This window comes from Rattus norvegicus, chromosome 4, assembly GCF_021556685.1.
Source record: "Rattus norvegicus strain SHRSP/BbbUtx chromosome 4, alternate assembly SHRSP_T2T, whole genome shotgun sequence".
NCBI lineage: Eukaryota > Metazoa > Chordata > Mammalia > Rodentia > Muridae > Rattus > Rattus norvegicus.
In genome coordinates this window covers 143,474,726-143,486,470 of record NC_141537.1, presented here as the reverse complement: position 1 = coordinate 143,486,470, position 11,745 = coordinate 143,474,726, and the positions used below count along the sequence as shown (strand labels likewise).

Genomic DNA, 11,745 nt, shown 5'->3' with positions numbered 1-11,745 from the left:
GATCTGTAGGCATCAGCCAGAAAAAGAGACACTGGGCTTGGTTTGAGGTTTTGAAACCTCAAAGCCCATCCCACCTACACGCTTCCTCCAACAAGTCCACACGTCCTAATCTTTCTAATCCTTCTCAAATAGTTTTACTTTCTAATGACTATTCATTCAAGTATATGAGTCTATAGGGGTCGTTCTTATTCATACCACATTTCTCTAAGTTGCTTTGGTCAGAGTGTTTTATCATTGCAACAGAAAACAAATAAAAACATATGATTTACCTTTTTAAAATAAATGTAAAATTATTCATGTTTGCTTTCATTCTAATATTCTATGTGATGTAAAAGCCACTTATCTGACAAATACAGTCACATAAAGACCAGCCTTTGATCACATTTATCTCAAAAGACTTGCTGTTTCTTCTTACCGTGCTCAATAAGTCAACTTCATTTCAATATGGTAGTCTCCTAGTTTTGTAAATAAATATGAAGCATTCATCCCTCCATCATCTGGAGCTCACGTGAACCTCCCGTGCTAGATTTAGGTTTTATATCTTTAATCCTGGAGAACAGTTTAGTTTACAGAATATTCAGAATCATAAAGAGTCGAGTTTGTTAGTCTCTTCTTTAGTTGATGATGCAGAATATGTCCATTCCTTCTGCATGGGATTGCACATGCCACGGCGTGAACATGGAGGTCAAGAGTGCAAACTGCAGTATGCCCACAACATGAACCCCAAAGTTCAAATTTAGGTCATTAGGCTTTTCAGAAAATGCTTTAATATTCTGAGTCATCTTGTTTATCCATGTCCTTTTATAATATTTTTAGTTATGGATGCATCGCTTCTCGGCCTTTTGGCTAAGATCAAGTGTAGTTATGGTTGCTGCCTCCTATTTTTCACTTCTCTTTAGGTTGGATGGTGATCAACTTTACACAGTGACATGGAATTGACTGATATTACAGTGATTTAAAAATAAAACTATTTTATCCTTTTCGATTATGATTTCATATGAGAAATGGCTTTTAGACCAAGTGTCTATAAACCAGGGAACATTTGGAAAGTATTTTATCAGTTTGGGGATGGTGTTTTTGTTTCATTTGCTTTGTTTGTTTGTTGCTTTTGTTTCTTTTTGTTTTTGAAACTGTTTCACTTTGTACCTTCTCAAGTTCATTCTGTGTAAAGAAATAGATGAAGATGTGACTACTATATATGCCTCTGGCCCACTCTCCAGAAATATGAATGTGCAGAAGCATTGAAATTCACTGCACAAAATGAATAACCCTAAATGCATTCACACTGTCTAGAAAGGACCCAGAAGAAGACTGTCTTCTGAATTGCTTTTATAAAGCAAACACTTTTATGAAGTAAATGTACATGCTGCATAATAAACTCATATTACCAATACAAAAGCCTTCATAAATTATTTGGAAAGTGAACCAAAAATATGGTAAAAGAATACTTCATAAATTCAACACATCAAGGGCTGGGGATATAGCTAGGATGGGAGAATGCTTACCTAGTATGTACAAAATTCTAGGTTCAATTCTCAGCATTTATCCAAGCATAAATTAGATGTAGTTGTACTAGTAATTATATAAACACTGTGGAGGCAGAAGCCATAGAAATTCAAGGTCAACATTTACTACAGAGATTAGTCATCCTGTGCTACATGAGACCTTGTTTAAAAAAAAAAGATCAATATTCTTAGAAAGAAAATCTAATGATCTAGGAAGATTTGCATATATATTTTATGTAATTTTGTTGAGTTTCACAATGAGCCACTATCAATAAATCACAATAACATAAGAAAGTAATTTTTAATTGACACAGGGTTACCCATATTCACCACCCTGATTTGATGCTGGAGATTTACATTAGACAAGGAAAAGGAATTGTAATAATAAAGGCTGTCATTATTTTTAGAAAATATGACTTTATGATTCTATTTTGAGTTGTGAATTTCAAAGCACAACAACAAAAAAAAATAGTAAATTCAGCAAGCTAATGGATATGATATTTACCAATTACTCTCACACATAAAAACAACCAGGTCCATTTGGTTGATATTGTTGTTCTTAATATGAGGTTGCAAACCTCTTCAGCTCCTTAAGTCCTTTCTCTAACTCTTCCATTCGGGTCCCTGTGCTCAGCCCAATGGTTAGCTGCAAACATCTTCATCTGTATCAGTAAGGCTCTGGTAGAGCCTCTCAGGAGACATCAATATCTGCCTCATGCCTGGCATAAGCAAAAGAGACTGGGTTTGGTTGGCTGCAAATGGGATAAATCCCCAGATGGGGCAGTCTCTGAATGACCTTTTCTTCGGTCCCAGCTGCACTCTTTGTCCCTGTATTTCCTCCCATGCGTATTGTGTTTTAAGAAGGGATGAAGCACCCACAGTTTGGTCTTCCTTCTTCTTAAGCTTCATGTGATCTGTGAATTGTATTTTAGGTATTCTGTGCTTTTGGGCTAATATCCACTTATCAGTGGGTGCATACCATGTGTGTTCTTTTGTGACTGGTTACCTCACTAAGGATATTTTCTAGTTCTATCCACTTGCCTAAGAATTTCATGAAGTCATTGTTTTTAATAGCCGAGTAGTACTATGTTGTGTAAATGTACATTTCCTATATCGATTCCTCTGTTTAAGGACATCTGGGTTTTTTCCAGCTTCTGGTTATTATAAATAATGCTTCTAAAAACATATGAGAGCATGCGTCCTTGTTATATGTTGAAACACCTTTGGGGTATATGCACAGGAGTGGTATAGCTGGATCCTCAGGTAGTACTATGCCCAATTTTCTGAGGAGCTGCCAGACTGATTTCCAGTGTGATTGTGCCAGCTTGCAATCCCACCAAAAATGGAGAAGTGCTCCTATTTCTCCTCATCCTTGTCAGCATCTATTGACACATGAGCTTTTGATCTTAGCTATTCTGACTGATGTGAGGTAGAATCTCTCAGGGTTGTTTTGATTTGCATTTCCCTGATGACTAAGGAGAGCTCTCCTCCCAGGGACTAAACTACCAACCAGTGAGTACACATGGAGGGACCCATGAGTCCAGCTGCTTATGTAGCAGAAGATGTAGAGAAGCTCCTGGTCCTGTGAAGGTTTGTTTCTCCAATGTAGGGGAATGCCAAAGCCTTGAGGTGAGAGTGGATGGGTGAGAGTGGGAGAATCTCATAGAAGTAGGGGGGAGGGGATATGGAAGAGGGGAGAAAAGGGATAACATTTGAAATATAAATACATAAAATATCCAAGAAAAATAAAATTTAAGAAAAAGGAAATGTAATACTATAAAATATTTCATAACAACAGCGTAAAGATAAAATACCTAAAAATGAAACCAATAATAAGTATAACAGGGCCTTCCTGTGCCACAGCCCTCTATACCCAAATCCTACCGGGAGTGAGCTGGTTTCCCAGGAGTGTTGACAAATCTGAGCGCACAGGTTAGACCACCAGTTCTGCTCAGAGGGACACACCTGGAGCCCACAGGACACAGGAGGTACTGAGGAGCAGTCTGGGACAGGATCTTTCCAGTTTCCATCTGTGTCAAGAGCTGACACTGTGCCACAGCTTTCTGTACCCAAATCCCTCCAGGAAAGAACTGATCTAAAAGTGCTGACACAGGCATATAGGCATGTCAAGCCACTGTCACAGACAGGAAGAACAGCTTACACCAGATGGCAAGAAGCAAGTGCAATAACCTAAACAACAGAAAAAACCAAGGCCACTTGGCATCATCAGAACCCAGTTCTCCTAACATAGCAAGTCCTAGACACCCAAACTAACCAGATAGCAGGATTCTGATTTAAAAATCACATCTCATAATGATGATGATAGAGGATTTAAGAAGGACATAAATAACTCCTTTAAAGAAATACAGGACAATAGAGGTAAACAGGAGGAAGCACTTAAAGAGGAAACACAAAAATCTCTTAAAGAATTACAGGAAAACACAACCAAACAGGTGAAGGAATTGTACAAAACCATTCAGGATCTAAAAATGGAAATAGAAAACAATAAAGAAATCACAAAGGGAGACAATCCTGAAGATAGAAAACCTAAGAAAGAGATTAGGATCATAGACTCAAGCATCACCAACAGAATACAAGAGATAGGAGAGAGAATTTCAGGGGCAGAAGATACCATAGAAAACATTGACACAATAGTCAAAGAAAATGCAAAAGACAAAAATCTCCTAGCCCAAATCATCCAGAAAAATCCAGAACACAAATAAAAATATCAACCCTAAAGATAATAGGTATAGAAGAGAATGAAGACTCCCATTTTAAAGGGCCAGTAAATATCTTCAACAAAATTATAAAACAAAACTTCCCTAACTTAAAGAAAGATATGCTCATGAATAAAAAGCCTACAGAATTCCAAATAGATTGGACCAGAAAAGAAATTCCTCCTGTCACATAATAGTCAAAACACCAGATGCATAAAACAAAGAAAGACTATTAAAAGCAGTAAGGGAGAAAAGTCAAGTAACATATTAAGGTAGACCTATCATAATTATACCAGACTTCTCAACAAAGAGTAGAAAGATCCTGGGCAGATGTCATACAGACCATAAGAAAATACAAATGGCAGCCTAGGCTACTATATTAATCAAAATTCTCAATTAACATACATGGAGAAGCCAAGATATTCCATGACAAGAGCAAATTTATACAATATCTTTCCATAAATCCAAGCCTACAAAAGATAATAGATGGAACTCCAAAACAAGGAGAAAATAGACTTTCAACCAAAAGTTATCAAAAAAGGCAAGTAAGGACACTTTATACACTATATAAGTGAAGTAAAAATCTACCAAGATGAACTCTCAGATCTCAACATCTATTCTCCAAATACAAGAGAACCTGCATTCATAGAATAACTTTATTAAAGCTCAAAGCACACATTGTACCTCACATAATAATAGTGGGAGACTATAACATCCCACTCTCACCAATGAACAGATCATGGAAACAGAAAAAACAGAGACACAGTGAAACTAAAGGAAGTTATGAACTGAATGGATTTAACAGCTATCTGTACAATATTTCATCCTAAAACAAAAGAGCATACGTTCTTCTCAGCAACTCATGGTACCTTCTCCAAAATTGACCACATAATTGGTCAAAAAACATGCCTCAACAGATACAAGAAGATTGAAATAATTCCATGCATCCTATCAAATCACCACAGGTAAATGCTGGTATTCAATAAAAACAAAAATAACAGAAAGCAAACATACATATGGAAGCTGAACAATGCTCTACTCAAAGAAACCTTGGTCAAGGAAAAATAAAGAAATTAAAGAATTTTCAGAATTTAATGAAAATGAAGGCAAAACATACACAAAATTATAGAGCACAATGAAAGCAATGCTGAGAGGAAAATGTCTAGCTCTGAATGCCTCAAAAGAGAAACTGGGGACAGCATATACTAATAGCTTGACAGTATACCTGAAAGCTCTAGAACAAAATGAAACAAATACACCCTAGTGTAGTAGAAGGCAGGAAATAATAAACTCAGAGCTGAAATTAACCAAGTCGAAACAAAAAGGAATATATATATATGGAATATATATATATATATATATATATATATATATATATATATATCCAGGAGGAGCTGGTTCTTTGAGAAAATCACCAAGATAGAGAAATCTTTAGCCAGACTAACCAGAGAGCACAGAGAGTGTAACCCAATTAACATAACAAAATCAGAAAGGAAAAGAGAGACATAACAAGAGAAACTGAGGAAATTAAAAAAAATTGTCAGATCCTACTACAAAAGCCTACTCAACAAAACTGGAAAATATGGATGAAATGGAAATTTTTCTAGATAGATACAGTGTACCAAAGTTAAATCAGGATTAGATAACCCATCTAAGCAGTTCCATAACTACTAAAAAATTGAAGTAGTCATTTAAAGTCTCAAAACCAAAAAAGCCCAGAACTAGATGCGATTGGTGCTGAATTCTATCAAACCTTCAAAGAAGACATAATGCCAATTCTCTGAAAACCATTTCACAAAGTAGAAACAGGAGGAACACAATCCAGTTCATTGTATGAAGCCACAGTTATGCTAATAGCAAAACCACACAAAGACCCAACAAAGAAAGAGAACTTCAGACCACTTTGTCTTATGAATAATTGATGAAAAATTACTGAATAAAATTCTCACAAACCCAATCTAAGAAGACTTCAAAATGATCATCCATCATGATCAAGTAGGCTTCATGCCAGAGATGCAGGGATGATTCAATGTACAAAAATCTATCAACATAATCCACTATATAAAGAAACCCAAAGTAAAAAAAAACAACACCTTCATGATAAAAGTCTTGGAAAGATCAGAAATTCAAGGCCCATACATAAACATAATAAAAGCAATGTACAGCAAACCAGGAGCCAACACCAAACTAAATTGAGAGAAACTTGATGCAATCCCACTAACATCAGGGACTAGCCAAGGCTGCCCACTCTCTCCCTACCTATTCAAAATAATACTTCAAGTTCTATCTAAAGCAACTAGACAACAAAAGCAGATGAAAACTATAGAAATTGGAAAGGAATAAGTCAAAATATCATGATTTGCAGATGATACGATAGTATACTCAAGTGATTGCAAAAAAATTCCACCAGAGAACTCCTAGAGCTGATAAACAATGCAAAGTGGTTGGATATAAAATTAACTCAAACAAATCAGTAGCCTTCCTCTACTCGAAGGAGAAATCACCATCCCTGACTTTTAGCTGTGTCACAGCACAATCATGATGAAAATTGCATGGTATTGGTACAGAGACAGGCAGGTAGATGAATGGAATAGAATTGAAGACCCAGAAATAAACCCAAATAATTATTGCCACTTGATCTTTGAGAAAAGCACTAAAATTATCCAGTGGGAAAAAAGACAGCACCTTCAACAAATGGTTCTGGTTCAACTAAAGGTCAGCATGTAGAAGTTTGCAAATTGGCACATTATTACAAAGCTCACATCCAAGTGGATCAAGGACCTCCACATAAAACCAGACACACCGAATCTAACTGAAGAGAAAGTGGGGAAGAGCCTCAAACACATGATCAAAGAGGAAAATTTCCTGAACAAAACACCAATGGCTTATGCTGTGAGGTCAAGAATCGACAAATGGGACCTCATAAAATTGCAAAGCTTCTGTAAGGCAGAGAATACTGCCAATAGGACAAAACGGCAAACATCAAATTGGGAAAAGATCTTTACTAATCCTACATCTGATAGAGGACTAATATCCAATATATACAAAGAACCCAAGAATATTAAAAAACAGGGTACAGAGTGAAACAAAGAACTCTCAACTGAGGAATATGAATTGCCAAAGAGCACTCAAAGAAATGTTCAACATCTTTAGTCATAAGGGAAATGCAAATCAAAACAACCCTGAGATTCCACCTCACACCAGTGAGAATGGCTAAGATCAAAAACTCAGGTGACAGCAGATGCTGGCGAGGATGCGGAGAAAGAGGAACACTCCTCCATTGCTGGTGGGATTGCAAGCTGGTACAACCATTCTGGAAATCAGTCTGGAGGTTCCTCAGAAAATTAGACATACTTCTACCTGAGGACACAGCTATAGCACACCTGGGCGTATATCTGAAAGATGCTCCAACATACAACAAAGACACACGTTCCACTATGTTCATAGCAGCCTTCTTTATAATAGCCAGAAGCTGGAAAGAACTCAACATAGGAATGGATACAGAAAACGTGGTACATCTACACAGCTATTAAAAAATGTTTTCATGAAATTCACTCTCAAATGCATAGAACTAGAAAATGTCATCCTGAGTTGGGTAACTCATTTACAAGAGAACACACATGTTATGTACTCACTGATAAGTGGATTTTAGCCAAAGTGCTTGGAATACCCACGATACAACTCAGAGACCACATGATGCTCAAGAGGAAAAATGACCAAATGGTGGATGCTTCAGTCCTACTTAGAAGGGGGAACAAAATAATCAAGGGAAGTAGAGGGTGTGAGGGACTTGGAAGGAAAAGAAGAGAGAAGGTAAAGGGAAAAAGAATGGCAAAATCAGGTATAGAAGGAGATGGAGGACATTTACAAAGGGTCAGGAAATTGAACAGAAGCTGTAGCAGTGGGGGATGGAGAACTGGGAGTAGCAACCAGAAAATCCCAGATGCCAGGAAAGCAAGAACCTCCCAGAACGCCATGGGAATGACATTAGCTGAAATACCCCACAATGGGGAGGGAGAACCTGTGGAGACCATATTGAGAGGTTATCGATGCCCCCCCCAGTTCACCCACCCATCTCCAAAATTTTAACCCAGAATTACTCCTGTCTAAAGGAAATACAGAGACAAAGAGTAGAGCAGAGTCTGAAGGAAAAGCCCTCCAGAGACTGCCCCACCTGGGGATCCATCCCACATGCAGACACCAAACCCAGACATTATTGCTGATGCTAAGAGGTATTTTCTGGCAGGAGCCTGATACAGATGTCTCCTAGGAGGCTGTTCCACACCCTGACCAATACAGATGGGGATGTTAGAAGTCAACCATCGAACTGATCACAGGGACCCCAATTGAGGAGTTAGTGAAAGAACTGAAGGAGCTAAAGGGAAGTTATCTGGCATCAATGGGAGGGGCAGATCCTTGGTCCTGTGAAAGCTTGATGCCCCAGTGTAGAGGAATGCTAAGGCAGTGAGGCAGGAAAGGGTGGCTGGGTGACGGAGCACCTTCATAGAAGCAGGGTAAAGGGGGATGGGATAGGGTATTTGTAGAAGGGAAACCAGAAAAGGGGATAACCTTTGAAATGTAAATAAATAAAATATTCAATTTTTAAAAAAATAGATACATCAAGAAAAAAGTTTGAACATACTCAATTTTACCATACTGACAAAAAAGAAGTATAACCAATTTAAATGAAGAAAGTTTAGAACTCTTTAAAGGCTTGTTGATCCATTTCCCCCACATTGGTAGAAGTTTGTGATAAAGACATATGCACATGAACTACCCAAATTCCCATTTATCACACCATGTTTGCAATGACTGAAGGCTGAGATCATCTGCCCAAAAACAGAATGGTTAATTCCATTTGATACAAGCAACCTGTACTCTCTAGATTGATACAAACATGGACTAATTAAAAAAAACTCACTCTAATGTAATGTGAATTAAAAGATTAAAGTGTAGAAATAGTTACAGTGCCTACAGTTCTTATTGTAAGAAAAGATTACAAGAAAATGTCTTAGGCCAGGGCCCTATCCATGCCAGATAACACTCCAATTTATCAGGATCAAGAAAGTACTATAAAAACATAATCACCTGAAAGTTGAATGTTGGTGTTATGCACATGAGTACATGAAAATAATACAAAATATGAGGTGAAATTGGAATCTTTGTACTGTAATTTAATGCCTCATACTAAGTGTTTTATGAAAATGTTCTTTGTATTATTAATTATATACGTGTGTGTGTGTGTGTGTGTGTGTGTGTGTGTGTTTGTGTACGAGTACAGATGGCGATAGAAGCCAGAAGAGGATATAGTTGAAGTAACAGGAAAATGTAAGCTGCCTGACACAGACAGACTCTAAGGACCAAACTTAGCACCTTAGCAAGAGTAGCACATGCTCTTAATCTCTCTAGCTCTCACAAAGATGTTCTTAAAGACATTATAAATTGCTAAGCTTTAAGTGTCCCCTTCCAAATGCATACTGAAATTTAATTGCCTTGTGATTTACATGGAAACTGGACCATAGCTATTGCTTGGGCATTGTTTGTTGTGTCCCACACCAAAAATTCATACTGGCACTGTTGAGAACATGGAATCTGGGAATCAGGCCTAAGCAAGAGTGAACAGGTCCAGTGGCAGCCATGTCAAAGGTATTAGTGCTGATCTCATGAAGTAATTTAGTTCTCTTGAGAGTAGGTTGTTATAAAGTTAGACCACTCAGTACATTTGGCAACTATGCATACACTGACTGGCTCCTTTTCTATTTCTCTGCCATGTGATGGCGTGGAGAGAAGACACCAGCACCATATTGTTTGGACCCTGCACATACAAAATTGTGAGGCAGAAAACCTGCGTTGCTTTATAAAGCATTCTGCTTCAAGTAATTTGTAACAGCAGAGCAAGGATTACAGCAAGGGCCTTACTCCACGTATACTTTCAGTCTCAAAGCTTTTAGCCTGAAGAACTGCAAGAAATCAATTTTTTTCACAATTATTCAGTGTGAGAGCTAGAGAGACGGCTCAGCCGTTAAGACCGCACACTGCTCTTGCAGAGAACTGGAGTTCACTTCCTAGCATTCACATTAACCATCAAACAGACTGCAACTCCAGCTCTAAGGAATCCTCTTGTGGCCTCTGTGCACACAAACATGTTGGTACAGATACAAGCACACAGGCACATACATACACATAAGTTAAAATAATTTTTGTTTGTTTTTTCAGTATAAATATTTATTTTTAAAATGTATGTTTTGGAAAGTTTTACCTCAGAATAAAAGGCTGGAAAAAATGTTAAAATAATTTTTAAAGATCTTTTGACACGTTACTTTCTAATATATGCTACTTCTTCATAATAAAGTTCTGGCAATTTAAAAATTACTTAGTCTAAAGTTTTTTTTTCTTTTATTAAAAATGGGCTTTTTTCATACAATATTTTTTATTACAGCTTTCCCTCTCCCTACCCCTTCAAGTTCCTTGCCTCCAAAGAAAATGATTTACAATGTAAATGTTGTATCTATTATCATGGTCAGATTAAGCTAGGATATGGATATACTGAGGCTTGTAACCTTAAGTTTCTGAGACTTATCACTAAATATGACTCTTCCCTAATGGTCGATCTCCATGCTGGGCTGCAAGCTCTCACTTTTTAGTTTCTGGCCATTCCCTATTTAAAAGGAAAACTCCTACAGGGTTTCACACCAACCACTTAGTCTCTCCAATGATATATGCCACGTCTCAGAATTCATTTACCAGGACAAACCATACATCTGTCATTCATCCCCAAAAAAAGCATAAAGAGGGTTGCTGTGATCCACCCCACTGGATCATATTTATGACTGCAGTAATAATTTTCATAGTCATTTTAAAAAAAAAAGCTTTACAATGTGCTCTTAAAAATGCCAAAAGTATGCTTAAAAATCTATATGCATTTATCCTATTATTTAACTTCCAGAAACATATAAATAATAACTAAAGAAATTGTCTGAAGTGACAGTAACTGCATAGGAATAGTTCATCTTCATATACATTAATAAAGCAAACTTTATTAACTACATTGCTTACTGTCATTGTTCTAAGACAACTAAAAGTTTCCAACAGTGTTATTAGCCCTTAACAAAGAGAAACAAGCAGACAAACAAATGAATGAACACAGAATAAAGGGGTACAAATATATAAATATGCTAGCAAACAAGCTCAAACATGAGACAGCATTTGCTTTTAATAACTGGAGAATTAACCTGCAGTCCTGGGCATTCCAATGGTAAAATCAAATTTTGAAAGTCTTATGGAATGAAGCAAAATAAAATGTTTATATTAATGGTTCACCTTGGACCCTGGGGTGAGTGCTTTGCCATAATTTTAACATGGGTTCATTTCAATTTCAAAAGCAACAACCATTCTCATTTTGTCCAGGTTTCAGTAACAATGGAAATCAGATCATTATAGCAGATGAAAAGATATCTAAGACAAAAAGCCTAATCTCACTATAATTATAGAAATATATATACATATATATGTACTCCTTTAAC

At 37.0% G+C, this 11,745-nt stretch overlaps 1 pseudogene; it reads left to right on the top strand.

The window, feature by feature from the left end:
- The first annotated feature begins 826 nt into the window (after positions 1-826).
- LOC120102762 (U2 spliceosomal RNA) lies at positions 827-1,035 on the top strand (annotated as a pseudogene).
- The last annotated feature ends 10,710 nt before the right edge of the window (positions 1,036-11,745 follow it).